This window comes from Dasypus novemcinctus, chromosome 12, assembly GCF_030445035.2.
Source record: "Dasypus novemcinctus isolate mDasNov1 chromosome 12, mDasNov1.1.hap2, whole genome shotgun sequence".
NCBI lineage: Eukaryota > Metazoa > Chordata > Mammalia > Cingulata > Dasypodidae > Dasypus > Dasypus novemcinctus.
This window is the reverse complement of record NC_080684.1, coordinates 2,073,786-2,094,548: the sequence shown is the minus strand read 5'-3', so window position 1 is coordinate 2,094,548 and position 20,763 is coordinate 2,073,786. Positions and strand designations below refer to the sequence as shown.

Genomic DNA, 20,763 nt, shown 5'->3' with positions numbered 1-20,763 from the left:
TCCCACCCACCAAGGGGCAGGGATGCAACATCCTGCTGATGTGGCCCCATCCAAGTCTTGATCATTATTTAATCATGTAAACTTCTGAATCCTAGATAATGTATTATACCCTGAGGAAAAGACCAATTTATGAGCATAATCCAATATTTCTTTTTGGAATTGATCAGTAATAGCAAACTGCTATAAGCAGAGTCATGTGGGCTTTCTTTTAGTTTTGGACGTCAGGAACTAATGCCAGAGTCTGAAGTTGTGTGCACAGCTAGCTTCCCTAGGCCCTGAGATCTGGAGGCCACCTCATAAAGGTGGATAGTTTGATCTCTCTGTAGACTCAGGTAATTGTAAACACATGCACAGAGGGAGGAACTCCCTTGTGGTTTCTTTTTTTGTTCTTGTGGTGGATGTTTTTCTTTCCTTTTTGTTGTTTTTTTAAAGACTTATTTTCATTGCCTTTTTTCTCTCTATGCCCTCATTGTTTAAACGTGCTGTGTCTGCTCTTATTTCTACAGGAGGCACTGGGAACTGAACTCGGGACCTCTGACGTGAGAGGGATTTGCCTAATCACTTAAGCCACCTCTGTTTCCGGTCTTTGTTGTTTCTGTCATCATAGTTTTCCTCTCGTGTCTCTTGTTGCATTATCTCGTTGTGTCAGCTTGCTGTGGCTGCCCACTGTGCCAGCTTGCTGACGTCTTCAGGAGGCACCGGGAAGCTCTTATCCCTGCTTTGTTGTGTATCTTGTTATGTATTTTCCTCTTGTGTCTCATTGCATCATCTTGTTGTGTCAGTTTCCCAAGCCTGCCTTTCATGCAAGCTTCCTGGAACCATACCAGGAACCTCACATATGGTAGGCAGGAGCTGAATCTCTTGAGGCACATCTGCTTCCCTGCATGGTTTCTAATGTTCCCATGACTGAGTGATGCCTGCAGGTCTGTAGTGCAGAGCTTTGGAGCCACACGCCTGGGGTCACATTAAGGCCCTGCCCCTTGGAGCACTAGAGCCTGAGCAGTCCATCTCACCTGGGGAAATGCACACAGAGACCCCCACAAGCTCACACATAGTCTCACAGTCACACCACAGAGACTCACATGATTCCCTTAAGCCTCCCCACAGCATATCCCGTAACCCTGAAAGCAGACAGATCCATTCCTGGAGACTCTGCAAAGAAGGACAGTTCCTGAATGGGAAGTCTTTCATCATGTCCACATCCTCCTTTGAGGCTGTGACCAGGCTAGGTCTCCAGCCTACAGCTTGCAGGAAGCCCCCTATTTTATCTCAGTTATTCTCAGCATACTTTGATGAGCCAGAATAGCTGCCATTTTCATTTGCTTTCTTTCCTTTTTGAGGTTTTTATTTCTTTATTTAAGAGTATGCACTTTGTCAGTAATACCACAGAAAGAACATTATGTCCTTCTTAGATGCTTCACATTAGGGGGCACCTCATGTCAGTCTGTGTAGTTGCTGATGAAGTGGATTTTGAGCACTTGGTTCAGGTGGAGTGTGCCAAGTTTCTCCATTGCAAACTCACCAATTTTCTTTCTGTAATTTATAAGTCACCTATGGAAAGATTTTTTGAGACAATACATAACTTTGTCTTTATAAACCATTTATTTCAAGGTTTTTACATAAATGATTTCATTAGCTTTCAAGGTCACCTGCAATGGCAGAAAAGAAAACATGAGGAGGAGAGGACCATGTTGTGTTGTATTTGCTCATGGCTTGGTGATTTTAAAACACAGAAGGGAAACAGTGGTAAAGTGAAAGACCCCCTGAGGAAGCAGGGCAGACACCTTAGGGTAGTCTTGATATTAGAACTGTATGAGTTTTACCATCCATGAAAAGTAGATGTATTGGTATATATTTAGGTCTTGCTAAAATTTTATTGGGCTATGTTTGCTAGTTGTTCAACTGCTTCACCCTTTCATTAAATTCATCCTTAGGTATTTTATTTGTTAGAGAGCAAATGAATGGATTTTCTTTAAAAAATTCATATTATTTTCTGCTATATACACAAAACTGGCTTTTGAGTGTATATCTCATACAATGCAAGTTTACTTAATGTCTTTATTTGTTGCAGTAGTGTTGTGGGATTGTGTTTTAAAACACTGTGTCATTTGTGTATGAGGAGAGTTATTTTTTCCATTCCAATTTGGATGATTTTATGTATTTTCTTGCCCATTTGCTCTGGCTGTAACTTCCATTACGATGTTGAATAGCAGTGATGAACGTGAGCTGACAGATCTTGTTCCGGCCCTCATGGGAAGACTTTCAGGCTTTCTCTTTTGAGTATAATGTTAGCAGTGGGTCATGTCGATGCAGCTGTGCACAGAGTGGAATGAGTTCCACCAGTGACCGTCCCCTCAGAGAGCAGCAAAAAGTCCCCAGGATGTGGGGTGCCTGTGAGTGCATTTCTGAAATCCGAGGATATGAGCTAATATTTGAAGAAATCCGTTTTTATGGTTTTGAATTACTTCTTACTAAGGTACATGTGTTCAAGTTTTAATAATAAGATCATGACCATATGCCTGGCATGTTTATGTGTTCTTAAACTTTAAAAATTGAGAAAACCCCATTAAATGAATATTTCTTCCTAGAGGTTATTTATAAAATAGTACTTTTAACTTTAACAATGAGAGTATTAACCATTATCCTTGAGGACCATGGGAAACAGAAAGATTATTTTGAACATATTGGTTTATATTCCTGAAGACAGATGTAATGCCATATGGTGGTAATTGTATAGTCCAGATATAAATGATACTGAACCTATGTGATTGTGAATCTAAAGCAATAGACAGTTTTTTAAAATTTGCTGAATATGAACTGCCATTGCTAACACCCAGTATGTTTGAGCAAAAAAAAACGTATGACAAGATTGATACAAAATTGTAGAGAAGGAAAGCCGACTTGACCCAGTGGATAGGGCATCCACCTACCACATGGGAGGTCCATGGTTCAAACCCTGGGCCTCCTGGACCCGTGTGGAGCTGACCCCTGCACAGTGCTGATGTGCACAAGCAGTGCCATGCCACGCAGGCGTGTCTCCGGCATAGGGGAGCCCCTCACTCAAGGAGTGCACCCTGTAAGGAGAGCTGCCCAGCACGAAAGAAAGTGCAGCCTGCCCAAGAATGGCACCGCCCACATGGAGAGCTGGCACAACAGGATGATGCAACAAAAAGAAACACAGATTCCCGGTGCGGTTGATAAGGATAGAAGCAGTCACAGAAGAACACACAGTGAATGGACACAGAGAGCAGACAGCTGGAAGGGAGGGGAATAAGTAAAAAATAAATCTTAAAAAAAAGCTGAAGAGAAAATTAATAATTGGCCAAATGACTCAAACATAAAGTATAAAGAGAAAAAATTTCATTATAACATAAATAGAAACTAAAAGCTAATGATTGTAGGAATACAGTCCATTTACACATAAAACATAAGACATGAAATCCAGTGTAACTCATTTAAATAACTTACAAATAACTGATTTTCAAAATGTGCAAACATGTTTAGAAAATGACTATATTTGGCAATGTGTTAATGTTTCTCTTCAAGAGAGGAGTACATGTAAGAGGAATATTCAGTAGTCAGTGGGAGAAAGAAAATAGATAACACAAGGTACAATAGAAGTAATGAGAGTGAGGACCCGTTTATAAGAGTGGTAGAAGTACAGAATGCAGAAATACAATGAAGAAAGCTTTCATCCTTTAAAAAATCCTATTAAAAATCTAGAAAGAAAAGTAGACCCATGTGATTAGAAAAGTTGTTTTGAATCTCACTATCATCCATAATTTTAAAAAATTCTACGAATAAAAACAAAAGAATTCATGTTATATTCAAATACGAAAGAAATAAGTGCAGTATATCCCACCACAAATGAATGAAAACTCTTCATCATGACCTACATGATGTACTGAAATATACTTTCTGAAAAGAATATGAAAGGCATTAAGAAAATGAAATAATATATGACAATACATCATAAGTGGAAAAAAAAAACCCCAAAAAAAATGAATGAGAAGAAGAAAATAAGAACAATGGGAAAAGAGTTCAAGATTGAAATGTAATCTCCACGAAGTAAGGTGACAAGATAATGCTTAAGTCTAAAGAGAAGGATAAAAAAGTAGAAAGGACTGAAAGTCTTAAATGGAGAATGGTAAAGATGAAAAACAAGGCACAGGCTGAGGAATGGTGCAGCTGGTCCAGCGTCTGTTCCCTGGGGTGCCTGAGCCAGGAGGTGGGCGGGGCCATCGCAGTCCCTCGGCCCTGGCTGTCCCTGGGTCTGGGGGGGCCTCATGTGGGTGGTCCTGGAAGCTGCCCCCTCCTCCCATGATGCTCAGCTCCGGGCTGCAGGCCTTGGCAGTTGGTGGTGTCCAGGCTTCAGCGCCAGGCCTTGGGCGACGGCTGTGGCTCCTCAGGTCTAGGCCGCCTTGAGCTCGCACCTGGGAGGATTGTGGTAGGTGTGAGCCCTGTGCACTGAGGGAGCCCCCCTTCATCTGCGCTCCTTGTCCTTTACTCCACTGGGTGTCCCGGCGGCTGGAGTGGGAGGTGGCGCGTGTGTCTGCCGTGGACCCGAGGGGACTCCAGAGCCCGGATTTGTACCTTAACGTGGTGTGTTCCCACCTGTCCAGGGCAGTCCTGGGTTATGTCTGTTGTCCTCCCTTTTCATGTCACCCGTTCCACTAAGGCTATTCTGATGTGACTTTATGTTATATTGTCCCGTTATTAGGTCTGTTATGGAAATTTACTTAAGGAAGTTTGACTTAATGCCTGAATAACTTAGTTATTTGGGTAGAAATTTTAAAATGCGCAAAAAATGGAATGTCCAGTCAACCACAGATATATATGCTTATACCTGGCTGATCTGTTCATGGAAGGAGGTGAGAGAAATTGGTAAGTGGCGTCTGGGAGCAGGGGCTGGATGAGAGAGAGGATTACCTTTAGTTGTGTACTCACTTCAGCATTTGATTTTTTGTTAATATGAGCATGTATTTTTTTCCCACCAAATACAAAATAATAAGAAAGATTGATAATAATAATAAAGATAGGTATGTACTGTCATGTGAATTTTCCTTCCAGGGACCTCTAGTCAGCCGGACATTGCCAGACAATGGGAGAAAATTTGTTTTTATGTTCATGAGACATATTGGTATGCAATTTTCCACTTTAAAAATATCTTTATGTGGTTTTAGGATTAGGGTAATGTTGGCCTCCTAGAGCGAGTTAGGAAATGTTCCCTTTGTTTTCTGAAAGAGATTGTGGAGAACTGTTTTCATTTATCCTTAAATGATTGATAGAATGAATCATTTGAACCTGGTCCTTTCTTTTTTCAAATGTCATAGATTTTTTTATTCAAAATTTTACTGGCTATAGGTCTATTCTGATTATACATTTGTTCTTGTATTAGTTTTGATGATTTGTATCTCTCAAGGAGTTTTGGGCCATTGCATCTAACTTATCAAACTATTGGATGTAGGGATGTTCATAGTCGTCTTTGAATACCCTTTTTTTTTCTCTCCCCTCTCCCCCACCCCCCAGGTGTCTGCTCTCTGTGTCCATTCGCCGTGTGTTCTTCTATGTCCACTTGCATTCTTGTCAGCAGCATCGGGAATCTGTGTCTCTTTTTTGTTGTGTCATCTTGCTGTGTTAGCTCTCCATGTGTGTGGTGCCACTCCTGGGCAGCTCTCCTTACAGGGCACACTCCTTGTGTGTGGGGCTCCCCTACGTGGTGGACAGCCCTGCATGGCATGGCACTCCTTGTGTGCATCAGCACTGCACGTGGGCCAGGTCCCCATGGGTAAGGACCCCCCATGTGGTAGGCAGACGCCCTATCCGTTGGACCAGATCCACTTTCTAGGGTATCCTTTTAATGTCCATGGAACCAGGAGGGATGACCTCTCTTCCATTCCTGGTATTGGTAATTTGTGTCTTCTCTATTTTATGTTTGGTTAGCGTAGAGGTTTATCAGTTTGATTAATCTTTTCAAAGAAGAAAGTCATGCTTTAGTTGGGCTTAGTTTTCATTTCTATGTGATTAACGTGCAGGAGTGCCCTTGCCAGGCTGTATGATAAGTGTATATTTAGTTTTACAAGGAACTGCTAACTAGTTTTCAGAGCGACTATACCACTTTACATCCCTTCGAGCAATACATGAGAGATCTAGCTTCTCTGCCTTCTAACCAGCATTTGGTATTGTCAGTTTATTTTTGTCTTGATTACATGTGGTTATACCTCATAATGGTGTAGTTTTCATTTTCCTGATTGCCAATTATATTGCGCATCTCTTCATGTACTTATTTTCCATCCATATATCTACTGTGGAGGAATATTTGTTCATATATTTTGTCCTTTCTAATACTAATGTTTTTATGATTGAATTTTGGAAATTCTTTTAATATATTCTAGATATGAGGGTTTTTTTAAATTTCCTAGAACAATGTCCAGGCATTGAAGCCAGGATCTCATAAGTGGGAAGGCAGCCCTCAACCCCTGAGCCAAATTGGCTCCCTTGAGTTGTCTATTTGTTTTTTTGCTGGTTCTCTGTTGTTTGTTTTTTTTGTCTTAAGAGGTATCGGCATTGAAACTGTAACCTCCCATATGGGAAACAGGCTTTCTACCGCGTGAGCCACATCCACTCCCAATTTTCTACATACCTGTTCCATATATCAGCTCCAGATTTTCTAGATATCTGTTCTTTCTTTGTCATAGTTAGGTTTGTAAATATTTTTTCTGGTCAGTAGTTTGCCTTTATAGTTTATCTTTTGTGGATCAGTATTTTAAAGTTTGTTGAAGACTGATGTGTCCTCTTTGTTTTTTATGGATCTCATTCAGCGCACTCTCCCTTAGGATTCTGTGTCCATGTTTTCAAATATGAAATGGGTTTGATGATGCCTCAGTATTTCTATTGCCTATCCTGACCACTCCACTGATTCTTCTGCTTCCATGTCAGAATCAAAAAAAAAAATGTTTTTTAATTTACAAAGTAGCTTTAGATGACATATATGTTCCATCAGAAATAGAGGGGACTGACATATACCCCACCCTTCCCCCAAGCACACTTTCCCTCAGGAACAACATCTTTCATTAGTGTGGTCCATTTGTTACACAGCTAGTGCTCTGTCTAATCCACCATGTCTCTTACCTGGAATACTGTGATAGCTCCTACCTGGTCTGCATTTTGGCCTGCTTCCCTCTGTGGCCCATTCTTATCTTGTAGCTAGAGTGATCCTGTGAAAGCCTAAGGCAGGTCTTGTCCCTTGTTACTCTTTACTGAACCCCATATATTCCCAGTTTACAGTAAAATCAAAAGTTCTTATACTGAACTACAAGGACCTCACAATGTGTGCACCAAGTTTTAGGAGCAGTTTTCTTGAGATATATTCACATACCAGACAATCTATGCAAAGTGTCCACAGTGACTTTTAGTATATTCAAAGAGTTGTGCATTCATCACCACAACCAAGTTTAGAACATTATCTCACTCCAGGAAGGAAAGCCCCATAGCTCTTAACAGTCACGTCTCAATCCCTCTATTATTCCCCAGCCTTGGCTAACAACTAATCTATTTCCATCTCTATAAATTTCTTTATCCTTACATTTTACAGTAATGAAATAATAGAATATGTAGTACTTCATGTCTGGTTTCTTTCAGTTAGCCTAATGCTTTCTTAAATTTTTGCAATTTTTAAATAATTAGCGAGGTTGTATGTTTATAGTAAAGTCATATGAAAAATACATTGTTCTCATGTATCCCTGTATTGATACTTTGCATTAGTGTGCTACCTTTGTTAGGACTGATGAAGGAAAATAAGATATTACTGATACCTAAATCCATAGTTTACATTAGGTTTTTTTTCCCATATACCATCCTATTATTAACAACATGTCATAGTGTCATATATTTGCTAGGATTCATGAAAGAACAGTCTTGTATTTGTATTGTTAACCCAGTCCATCATCCACAACAGCGTTCAGTAAACAACCCTGTTTTGACTTCTAACTTTCCTTCTAGTAACGCATATTACCTTAAACTCCTCCTCTCAACCATATTCATAAACATAATTCTGCACAGTTAACTACATTTGCAATAATGTGCTACCACCATCACTGTCCATTTCCAAACATTTACAATCACCTGAAATAGAAATTCTGTGCAATTTAAGCATGAGCTCTCCATTCTCTACCCCCATTCTATCCCTTGGTAAAGTAGTCTAGAGTCTAAATGCATGAGTTTGCTTAGTATCATTAGTTGCTATCAGTGAGAGCATACGATGATTTTCCTTTTGTGTCTGGCTTTTTTCACTGAATATAATGTCCTCAGTGTTCATCCATGTTGTCACATGCATCTGGACTTCCTTCTTTCTTATACCTGTATAATATTCTGTCTTACGTATTTACCACATTTTGTTCATCCATTTATGTGTTGGTGGAGTTGTTTTTCTTTTTATCGTAGTTGTTACATATATATATGTATATATGTTACATATATATAGTTGGATCAATTTCTTCTATCAAGATTGTGTCACTTAGCTACAAGGTTCCAAGTAGTTGGGCCGTTGCCTTTTACAAAGTGGTTTTCTGTGTTCTCCTAACAAGGTAACAATCACTACAACAGTTTGTGCGAATTCCATCAGAACATCACACTGTATTTTAATTACCTGTTTACCAGCCTGCCATTAGTCTGAGAAGTCTGTGGGTGCAGGGACTGGCTCACCTCCCCTTGTAGAATGCCTGGTACACATAGTTACTAGATTATTAGCTAAATGAGTAATGAATAATATTTTTATTTAAATGGTCTAAGTACATTTATCATTAAAAACCTCCAAATTTCCTAGTCTATAGTATGATTTTAAATTCTCAAGTTTAAACAATTACAACAAGGCTTTGTCCCAACTCATTTCTTACAAATTACAACTTTGAGGTATTTTATCATAAAAAGTTGGTAATCATACGCATAAATTGGTATGAAGTTAAAATTCGTCCTACATTTACTTCATTTCTTAGCCTGACCTTGTAGTAAATCTTTAGCTGCATCGATTTTGGCTGCTAAATAAGGAGATCCTCCCTTGCCTGGGTGATGTAAGAGCATAATTCGTCTATGAGCATCCCTTAGTTTTCCTTTATTGGCAGTAGGGCTTCCACCTGGTATGAATGCTGCCTCTGGTTTTGTCATTTTGGGCTGAAACCCACCTCTGTAATAGCCACCACTGAAGGCAGATGTTGGGAGACTTTGAAAAATTCGTTTTACTTGAGGCTCCATATGCTTCATGGCTTGCAAAACCTAACGGCCTGCAAATCCTGCAGCAGCAATGGTCAGTCCAGCTGCTACCGCTGTGCTGGCCTTAGCTGCAGCTTGGCTGTGCTGCCTCCAGCGGGAGCACGGTTCATCCCAGCCCAGAGGCCGCGGCCACCCACGCCTCTACCAGACAGCGAGGCTCACCCCTCCCGCAGCTACAGCCTCGGCAGCCCTTGTTGGAGGATATTTGCTTCTACCTTTTGTCTATTGTGCGGTGACCATTGGTATACAAATACTTGTCTGAATCCCTGCTTTTCCATTTGTTTTGGAAATATATGTAGAAGTGGAATTGCCAGGTCATATGTTAATTCTAAGTCTAACTTTTCAAGTTACTGCCAAACTGTTTTCCACACTGGGTGCATTTTTATATTCCTACCACCCGTGAATAAGGTTTGCTATTTATATACTTCCTCACTAGCACTTGCTCTTTTCCAATTTTTAAAATAATAGCCCTTTGAGTGGATGTGAAGTGATGAGTCATCATGCTTTTCAACTGCCTTTCCCTAATGGCTAATGGACTTGAGCATCTTTCCATATGCGTATTGGCCCTTTGTATATCTTCTTTCTAAGAAATGTCTGTTTAAATATTTGCCGGTTTACGTGTGTTTGTTTGCCATTCCCCCTCCCTTGGAGGTTAGCCAGTGACTCTTCTGCAATTGTCACTGGCTATTTCTTGGTTGTGTAAATTCCCCCTCAGGACTTGGCTGCTTCCTCCGCCTCTTCTTCTTTTTTTTTAAAGATTTATTTATTTTATTTATTTCTCTCTCCTCCCCCGCCATTGTCTGCTCTATGTGTGTATCTGCTGAGTGTTCCTCTTTGTCCACTTCTGTTGTCAGCGGCACAGGGATCTGTGTTTCTCTTTGTTGCGTCATCTTGTGTCAGCTCTCCGTGTCTGCGGCGCCATTCCTGGGCAGCTGCACTTTCCTTCATGCTGGGCAGCTCTCCTTACGGGGCACACTCCTTGCACATGGGGTTCCCCTACACGGGGACACCCCTGTGTCGCAGGGCACCCCTTGCACGCATCACCACTGCGCATGGGCCAGCTCTACGCGGGTCAAGGAGGCCTGGGGTTTCAACCGCGGACCTCCCATGTGGTAGTCCGATGCCCTAACCACTAGGCCAATTCCGCTTCCCATCCTCCTCCTCTTTTGATCCCTATCTCCAGTCTTGTCTCCGCTGACTTAGGTAAATTTTTCTTTTCTCTTTTTGTGGTTGCAGGGCTGGACAGTGATCCTGGGACCTTATTGTGAGAAGCTGGCACTGATTCGCTGAGTCATATACTCAACGCCCTTGAGTTGGTTTATTCACTCGTTTTGCTAGTTTGTTTTTAGGAGCATTTGGCATGAATGTTAACTGTCCTACATGTCTCTAAGGCTCCATTAACTTTAGTTCAATCCTTTTTTCCCCATGTTCCTCATTAACTCATTTTACTCATCTAACTTCCATCTCACTGACTCTTGCCTGTTTTACCTCCATTTTCTTATTGATCGTACCCAGGGAACTTTTGAATTGTGTATTTTCTTTTCATTTTTGTTCATTTATTGAAGTATATCATTCATACCTAAAAATACATAAACTATAAGTTTATAGTAATAGTTGTGAACTTACAAAACAAACATACTTAACGTCATCCAGGGCTCTCATACCTCACCCTCCCAACAGTGCCTTACATGGTTGTGAAATATTTTTAACTTGTCGTTAAAGAGTATCCTCAAAATATTACTACTAACTAAAGTATCTTATGTTTGGTGTATTTTTCCCCCAACCCACCATAATAGTAGTATTTTGTATGATTCATACGTGAACATAGGTAAACAATGTGTGTAGTAAAAGGTGTGAACTTACAATGTGAACATGCATACAGTCATACAGGGGTCCCATACAGAAATGCTCCTGCAATACCTTGCACTGTTTTGCAACATTTGTTACAAATTATGAAAGAATGTCATCAAAATCTTACTACCAGCGATAGTCCTTATCTTACATTTGTGTGTTTTTCCTCCAATTATGCTATTGTTATTTTTTAAATATATTTTTATGATGGTAGTTATAAACCTACAAACCAATCATGCAGATATGCAGCATTCTGATTCAACACCCCTCTGTCAACACTCCACAACGTGGTAGTATATATGTTACAGGTTATGAGACGATATCATCAGGTTATTACTGCGGCCATAGTTTACAGTTGGCACACTTTTTCCGTCCTCTCACATTATGAACACAGTACATCTTTGGCATTGATTCATGAATATTACATTATTATCATTAACCATAGTCCATAGGTCACTCCCTTTGTGTTTTTCCCATGCTTCTCCACATTCCCACCACCCTGCAATAGTGATCTATATTTGCACTTGATCACAAAGGACACTCTTGCATCTGTATAGTCAACCACATTTCTCATTCTCCTCTGGTTTTACTGTGCTATTCAGTTCCTAGATGATTCTCCAGCTTTCTGTTAATTGACATTTACATCCCTAGAGTACACTTTTCAGCCATATTCCCGTCCATATACCGTCTGTTACTCACTATAATGTGTTACCATCAATTCTGTACATTTCCACACTTTTTACAGTAAGGTTACTTAAAACTTCCACGTACATTAAACATCAGTAGTCCACCTCAGTCCTTCTCTAATCTCCTTTAAGAATCTACGACCCATCACCAGCTCTTGAAGATATTTTCCTACATTTTCTTTTAGAACCTTTATGGTTCTTTCTGTTATGTTTAGGTTTTTGTTCCATTTTGAGTTAATTTTTGTACAAGGTGTGAGGGAGGGGTCTGTAATAGCCAAATGCGTGCTGATGCAAAATAACAGAAATGGTTTGGTGTATTGGTCAGCCAATGGAGTGCTGCTTCAAAAAGCCAGAAATTGGTTGTTTTTTATAAAGGGTATTTATTTGGGGTAGGAGCTTACAGATACCAGGCCATGAAGCATAAGTTACTTCCCTCACCAAAGTCTATTTGGAGAGCAAATGTCTGCCAATGTCTGCTAGGGCTCAGGTTTCCTGGGTTCCTACCTTCATGGGGCTTGCTTTTCTCTGGGTTAAGGTTCCTTTCTTCCTGGGCCTGGCTTCTCTTTCCTCTGTGAGCTTACTTTCCAGGGTTCCAGCTTATGTCTTGACCATCGAACTTCAGCATCAGAAACCCTCGCATCCAAAGCTCCAACTCTGTCCTTTGTTTGGCCTTTTATCTGTTAGTCCCCACCCACCATGGTGTGGGGAATCAATGCCCCAATCAGGTGGCCTAGTCAAAGTCTTAATCATAACTCTGTCATGCCCAGATACAGATCAGATTAGAAGCATAATCCAGTATTTCTGTTTAGAATTCATCAATTATATCAAACTGCCAGAGTAAGTTTCTATAAAGGGTATTTATTTGTTTTTTTTTTTTTTTTTAAATTTTTTTATTTTTTATTGACTTTGTAATAATATTACATTAAAAATATATATGTGAGGTCCCATTCAACCCCACCCCCCCACCCCCCCTCTCCCCCCCCCCAACAACACTCGTTCCCATCATCATGACACATCCATTGGATTTGGTAAGTACATCTTTGGGCACCTCTGCACCTCATATACATTGGTTCACATCATGGCCCATACTCTCCTCTATTCCATCATGTAGGCCCTGTGAGGATTTACAATGTCCGGTGATTATAAAGGGTATTTATTTGTGGTAGGAGCTTACGGATACCAGGGCATCAAGCATAAGTTGCTTCCCTCACAAAAGTGTGTTTTCAGTTGTTGGATCAAGACGGCTGCTGACATCTGTGAGGGTTCAGGGTTCCTGAGTTCCTCCCTTATTGGGGCTTGCTTCTCTGACCTCTGTGTGCTTACTTCTTGGGCCTCCAGCATAAGGCTTCAGCATCAAGTTCCATCATCAAAACTCTAACATCAAAACCCCTCAACTCTGTCCTTTGCCATGCCTTTTATCTGTCAATCCCCACCCACCAAGGTCAGGTACTCAGTGCCCAAGTGACATAAGAGGTTTACTTGATTAACTACTCAAGTATACTGAGTGCAGTATAATCTCATATGTCCAGGGGAAAAGACCAGTTTACAAACATCATCCAATATTTCTTTTTAGAATTCATGAATAATTGCAAACTGGGGAAACGGACTTTTGGCCCAGTGGTTAGGGCGTCCGTCTACCATATGGGAGGTCCGCGCTTCAAACCCCGGGCCTCCTTGACCCGTGTGGAGCTGGCCATGCGCATCGCTGATGCGCGCAAGGAGTGCCATGCCACGCAAGGGTGTCCCCCGCGTGGGGGAGCCCCACGCGCAAGGAGTGCGCCCGTGAGGAGAGCCGCCCAGCGTGAAAAGAGAGAGCAGCCTGCCCAGGAATGGCACCGCCCACACTTCCCGTGCTGCTGATGACAACAGAAGCGGACAAAGAAACAAGACGCAGCAAACAGACACCAAGAACAGACAACCGGGGGGGGGGGAATTAAATAAATAAATAAATCTTAAAAAATAATAATAATAATTGCAAACTGCTACACCCCACCCTCTAAATTATAAAAAGGCATTACCAATAAAAAAAAATTTAAGTCAGTTACAATGCAAGTAGTAAATCACGTGGCAATCAATATAAAGAAATACAGTTTGTGCTGGGGCAAAGTTTTCTATAGATCTCTGAAACTTACAAAATAATTCATCTAATTCCAATACAGAAATGGACAAAGGGTAAACATTTTCCTTATATTGTAGAGAAACTGGGAGGGAAACATGAGTCATGGGTCCTCAACATTTCAGTAAAGCTGCAGGGCATCCTCCATTCAATTTCAGTCTTAGAGTTATTCTTAAGGTGATGGTTTCTTCTTCTTGGGTCCATGTGTGGAACTGCCCTTTCCACTGAATTGTCCAAAGGTTATTTTCTTGTTTCTACCCTCATCAAGCATCGTGTCGTTGACGTCCAGATCTCTCCCTCCAGGAATGTTGGGGTGATTGCCACACCATACCCAATCTTTGGGTTAGAGTCTTCACCCCCCCTAGTAGAGTGATGTGAAAACAACATTCTCCCTAACCTCTGGCATACAACCTCAGCTCCCTCAGAGTAGTGACTTGACCACCTGGTCTTCTCTAACCTTTGGGGGAGGGGTCCACCTCTCTCATACCTGTGGAGTGCTGACTTTAACTGCCCTATTCCTTGGGGAATGTGTTCTACCCTCTCTGTACCATGGGGCAGCAAAAGTCTCCCAGAACATTGGTCAGGAACATCCACCCTCTTCAACTGCTGGCAAAATCACCCTTTGTCCATATGTGTGGGGTTCCTCTCTTGTCCCAGGGTGATGTCCTAATTCCAGATCTCTGCTTCCATGATTTTTCTCTTAAAGCTGTTTCTCCTTCAATCTCTCCTTCCCCTGTCCTTTTTATTACAGGCTGAGAGTTGTTTTTTTTTTTGTTCATACAGCTCTCTCATAAACCTTGTTTTAGCATGTAGGAAGCAGGGTTACATGCCTACAGACAGTAAGTCTTCCCACAAGTCTTTCCTAGATAAGTATATCTTCAATCTTGATTTACCAGTTCCTAGTTTAGTTAAGTCCTCCAGTGGGGCACTTTCATCAGGGATCTTCATCTCCAGAAGCTTGGAAGTTCCGGAATCCGTTTCTGTTTTCTTTATTCCTGACAGTTCAGTCCTCAGCGTATCTCTCTCATCTAGCATTTTGCTGTAAACTGGATGCAGACGCCAAGCTGCGTTCTCCAGCTCCATTTGGAATTTTCTTCAGCTAAATGCCCAGGCTTGCATTTTCAAATTCTGCCTTCCATAAAATACCAGGAGTTAATCTTGCTAAGTGCTCTGCAACTTTAAAACATGGATTGCCTTTCCTCCAGTTTCCAATAATAATTTCATCATTTACTTTTAAGGCATCATCAAAAGTCTCTTTAGCCTCCATATTGCTATCAGTAGTCTCTTCAAGCACTATAGGTCTTTTCTTCCAAATATCTCACAATTCCTTAAAAAAATACCCCTTGCCCTTTTTTAAAACCTTTCCAGCATTTTGGTAATTACCAAAGAACTTCCCCACACCTCAGGAACAAATTCTTTATTAGTCAGCCAAGGGGGTGCTGATGCAAAATACCAGAAATTGGTTAGTTTTTAGAAAGTGTATTTATTTGGGGTAGGAGGTTACAGATAGCAGGCCCTAAAGGTTAAGGTGCTTCCCTCACCAAAGTGTATTTTCACTTGTTTGGAGCAAGGTGGCTGCCGACATCTGCTAGGGCTCAGGCTTCCTGAGTTCCTCCCTTCCTGGGGCTTGCTTCTCTTCCCTCTCTGTGCTTCCTTCTTGTGGCCCCACCTTAAGACTTCAGCATCAAACTCCAGCATCAAAACTGCAACATCAAAAACCCTCAATTCTGTCCTTGCCATACTTTTTATTGGAGAGTCCCATCCCACCATGGGGCTGGTGCTCAAGGCCCTACTGACACAAGTAGGTTAAGTTTACTGAATCAAGTAAACCTGGGAATCCAGTGTAATCTATATACCCAGAGGAAAAGACAAGTTTACAAACATAATCCAATATTTCTTTTTGAAATTTATGAATAATATCAAACTGCTACAGGGTCCTTTTTATTTCTTTTGGGTATGGCTCTATAGATCTCCCATGTAGATTTATTGAATGGACAGTTGTGCCTGAGCTGGGTGTGTTTGACAGGTTTGTAAAAAATCTCTTGACCCTAGATGTGGTGGTCTGTTTCTGAAACCATCGTGTTGTTTCCATTGGTCTATGTGTCTTTTTTTATGCCAGCACCATGCTGTTTTTTTTCCCCTGCAGATAGGTAATATGAGTTAAAATCCAGAGTGAGAGTGCATGGAAGTGAGAGTCGTCCAACTTTGCTTATCGTTTTTAAGATGTGATGACTATTCAAGACCCCTCCCCATTTCAAATAAATTTTGTAATCCTGCTTTCCATTTATTTTTTAAATGCTGGTGGAATTTTTATCAGATTGCACTGAATCTGTGTATCGACTAGAGTAGAATTGGCATTTAATAACATTAATGTTCCAGTCTGTGAGCATGGAATGTCCTTCCAATTATTTACATCTTTTTGAAATTAACAGTGAGTTGTAGTTTTCTTTATACACGTGCTTTGCAATGTTGGTTATGTTCATTCCTAAATATTGTGGTTTTATCTATCATCCTTTATTTTCACCACTCTTTTGATACTCTGTTACTTTTACTGATACAATCTTCATTTGTAGACTCTCTTCCAAGCCTCTCTCTCTTGTTTGTTTTTGTTTTTTTCTGCAGGAGCACACCCTTTAGTATTTCCTGCAAAGCTAGTCTCTTTGTTATAAACTCTCTCAATTTCTGTTTATCTGTGAATATTCTATATTCATCCCAATTTTGAAATACAGTCTTGCCAGATGTGAAATTCTTATTTTGAAGTTTTTCTCTTACAGTGTCTTACATACATCATTGCACTCTGTTCTTTTCTGCATGGTTTCTGATGAGAAATCTGCATTTAATCTTACTGGAAATCCCTCATGTGTCACGCATTGCTTGTCTCTTGCTGCTCTCAAACAGAGCACTGAATGAGAATGATTATAATGGCAATATATATTCTAGTCAAATAGATGGACTTTAAAGAAAAATAGAAATCCTTTGTGCATTTAGAAAAAACCAAGTGGCATAATAGTAAGAACATTAGAATCTCATCAAGGTTTTGAAAACCGTGCATCGTGTGAATGGAAAATGGAGTCATTAATTTTATACCCATGACAACTCATGTCCACGTGTAAAAGGCATGGAAGACCAAGTATTACACTTAGACCATGGGTCATGGGTCATAATGTTCCCTTGTTCCCTTCCATGTGAGTGAGCAGAGTTCAATAAAGGAAGTGTTTAGAAAGACATTGGCCTGAGGACAGATGCTAAGTATTAAATTTACCATTGCTTGTTCAGCTATGACTAAATGAGGGTTCTATGAGAGAGGGAGTGTCCTTGGTGGAAGCCACCAGGAAGACAGACTTCAGATAATCCAGGGAACTCTGTCTCTCTTTAGGGTGCTTATCTGTATATGTGTTTGTTTTATTAATCAATATTAAGAAAAAAACTAGTGAGGGTTAAATATTGTTTAATATAATACCTAATATTAAAAGTAAATCCTTATTCTAAAACTCACTTTAAATCTATTGTAGTAAAAACTTGACTTTCACTGAATTGGTTGATTAGAGAAAATGTATAAGGGGTCCAGTCCTGAGGCATCTCCATTTGTTTGGTTTTATGTCTTCTTTCAGTCTCCAAACACCAGCTCCTCTGAGGTTCCAGCTAAGACCCTCAGTTCATGCGTGGTCTTTGTAGCTGTCAGTACTAGGATCTGCAACACAAACACTTGTTCTGGAATCTGGGAAGGCAGAGAGAGGAATGGAGGAGGAAGCTGTCCATGTTGACCCTACAGACACCTGCCAGCCCACTTCTCCAAATTAAGGAGCCATTGGGTGGATGGCCAAGCACCCCAGGGGCTTGTATGGAAAGGGTCTCTGTTCCCTGTGTAGTTCTCAGGACACCCTTTACTTCCTGTGTCTATTTTCATCAGCTAGTTCTTTTCTTCACTTGCATGGTCACATAAAATATTAATTGCAGCTTCCGTTGTGTTCCCTTCAGTATTCCTGAATTTCCTGAAATGCCAAAAAGAAAGCTAGGAAAGCCGTGGATTCCATGTGCACTTGTTTCCCTTCTTCTCTTCTTCTGATTTCCACATTTCCTCTTCTTTCTCTTCATCTCTTTTTACTTCCCAAATCTCTTTATTTGACCCTAGTACAGGAAAATTTGGAGAATCAGATTTGTTCTGGAACAGTGTTGACAGCTGGGGGAGGGAGGGGGGAAAAGATTTATGCGTGTCCATGTGGCCCAGTGCAGGAAAACCCGCAGTGGCCTGAGGAACGTTGTCAGGGAGGGGCATGAGTAGAGCTTGGGGGACAGGGCAGCCGTGTCTGGCTGGAGCTGTGGGTTCTGAGAGGAGCAGGGAGCCCTGGGCCCTGTGGTCCAGAGACGCTGTGGTGGGCCTGGTTCATTCCAGGAGAGCAGTTCAGCAGAGGGGGAGAGCCAGGGTGTGAAACAGGCCAGTCAATCGCCCCTTCCCCAAGTCCTGCAGAAACCCTGCCAGGCCTTGGGCAGTGCTGAGGGGCAGCTGGACAGCGCTTTCTCTGAAATGGGAGCCAGTTCAGTTTCATTCCTAATCCTGGAATTTTGGATTTGGGTGAAATGTGGAGGCTAGGAAGTGTATTCCAGGATATGCCACCCACTGCCCCTCTCACTCACACCCCCTGCTTTGACCCCACATTCACAAGCACCCCCACAGGCTTGCACATAGACAGTCCCCAGTACCTGTACCCAGAATCCATGCCAGCTTACGGGACCACCGATGCTTATAAGAACGGTAGTTCTTTACCTGGAATATCAGTTTCTCTAACCAAACCCCAATTCTTGTTTCTTCTAGCATATGGAACCAGAATGATTCTTCAGACAAAGCCAGCAGTCAGTCTCTGATCTTCTTATACAGATTTTTCCTCAAAAGTGAGTGATTCCAGAATATGCACTGTTTTTGCTTGCTTTTAGAGTCATGCCCAATTACAGAAATGAAAACTCTGTATCAGATCATGCTGTGTAGTGTTTGCTCAGGTCCTGTGTTCTCTTGGTGCTTTAGAAGAATAGGTGGGAAATGGTGGTTAAGTCAAAGGCCCCATAAGGAAGTATCGGGACATCTGTGGAAGGGCACAGGCTTTGCTTGGACATACATCCCTCAAGCCCATTTTGCTTTGCAATTACAAAATTCTTAATAGATGGAGGGAAAATTGTTGCTGAGGTAATGACCCCTACCATATAGTTAATAATCTGCTGCTGCCTCTTGAGAATCTCATTTTCAAAAGGGGTCAGTTTGAATAGGACCCCATTCGACACTTTCTTCTCCTACAGACTTGTTAATATCAAATACAGGTATATGCTTAGGTCTCTTTATATGAAATCACTGGAAAGATAAAGAAACAAGGTAAAATTTGTATCGTAAAATGGAATAGCAGCACCACCGCAACATTAGATGGTGCCACCTCATCTTCTTAGTCATTGAGAACCTCAACCATCATTTATTCCTTGGGAGCTGGGAGGACACAGAGTATCTCCGAGCACATTGGCATTTTAACCATGTATTACTTGGAATATTCTGGCTTTGGACAGATGGGTAGAGTGTTTGGAGTTTGTGGATTAACAAGTTCAGTGTGAGCTGCTGGTCTGGCCATCTTTCTTACTATAAGAAGAATAGCAAAGACAGTAGGAGGAAGGAAATGTGAATTAGAGTGCTTGTTTTTGTAGTTAATGGCAACGTAAACTAACTTGTGATAATTAGTATAGAAATGGAATTAAAATTCAATGAGAACTATACAGCAAGTTGGCGGTGTAAGAAGAAGCTCCTAATGGCAGCTGCTGCTACAGGGCAGTTAGCAAACACCCAGAGCTCTCTGGAGCTAGATGAAGCACGTGTTGGAAGGCTCCAGGAGGCCAGAAGAGCATCCTGCATCATCCTTGAAGGAGTGGAAGCAGGAGATGCCCATCTGCAGAGAAGACTCGTAAGTAGAGGCTCCACGCCCAGGAGACCGGGGCCCATCCTCCTCTGGTGGCACAGCCCGCCTGAGGAGCTGTCCCGAGGCTGGAATTGAAAGCACCACTTCCCCAAAATGGGAAAATATCTTCAAGACCTGGTGGAAGGTGGTGGATTCTTAAATGAGATAAGAGAAGGACTGAGTGGAGTACTGATGTTTAATGTATGTAGATGTTTTAATTAGCTTTACTGTAATATTGTGGAAATGTATAGAGTTGATGGTAACACATAGTGAGTAACAGCTAGTTTATAAAATGGGATGTGACTGAAAATGGTAGTCCAATTATGTGGAATTGTGGTTGATGGTACAGATGCACGAGTGTCCTTTGTGAGCTCGAACAAATGTAAGTCAGTACTGCAGGGTTTTGGGAATGTGGAGAAGCATGGGAAAAATACAGCTGCAGTGACCTCTGGACTGTGGCAATAGTATATTATTCTTGAATCTATGCAAAAGATGTACTATGTTGATACTGAGGCAGTATGGAAAATGTGAGGCAAATGTACACTACGGACATGGCAATAATCAGATGATATTATTTTACCTGTAGCAGATGACACAGCACATTGTGGTGTGTTGATGGAGGAGTGTTGTTTGGGAGTTTTGCGCATGTATGTGATTGTTTTATAAGTATAACTTTTGTTATTAAAAATATATATACATATTTAAAAAATGATAGGGTGGGTTGGAGGAAAAACAGACCAAATGCAAGAGAAGAACTATGATTAGTAGTAAGATTTTTGACAGTGTTCTTTCATAGTTTGTAAGAAACGTCTTAAGGTGGAGGGTCGATGTATGGGACCCCTGTAGGATGTTATGCGTGTTTGGTTTGTAGGTTCACAACTTTATCTATATACTTAATTGTTTATGTATGTTC

General features: G+C 41.2%; 1 long non-coding RNA gene across 3 annotated transcripts in view; it reads left to right on the top strand.

Annotated features, from left to right (window-relative positions):
* LOC131280542 (uncharacterized) overlaps positions 1-20,763 on the top strand; it is an 88,163-nt gene that overhangs the window by 29,161 nt on the left and 38,239 nt on the right. For all 3 annotated transcript variants that reach the window (XR_009188149.2, XR_009188151.2, XR_011650193.1), the window contains exon 3: positions 18,734-18,810. This is a non-coding gene — a long non-coding RNA (uncharacterized lncRNA). The remainder of the gene's footprint in view (positions 1-18,733; positions 18,811-20,763) is intronic.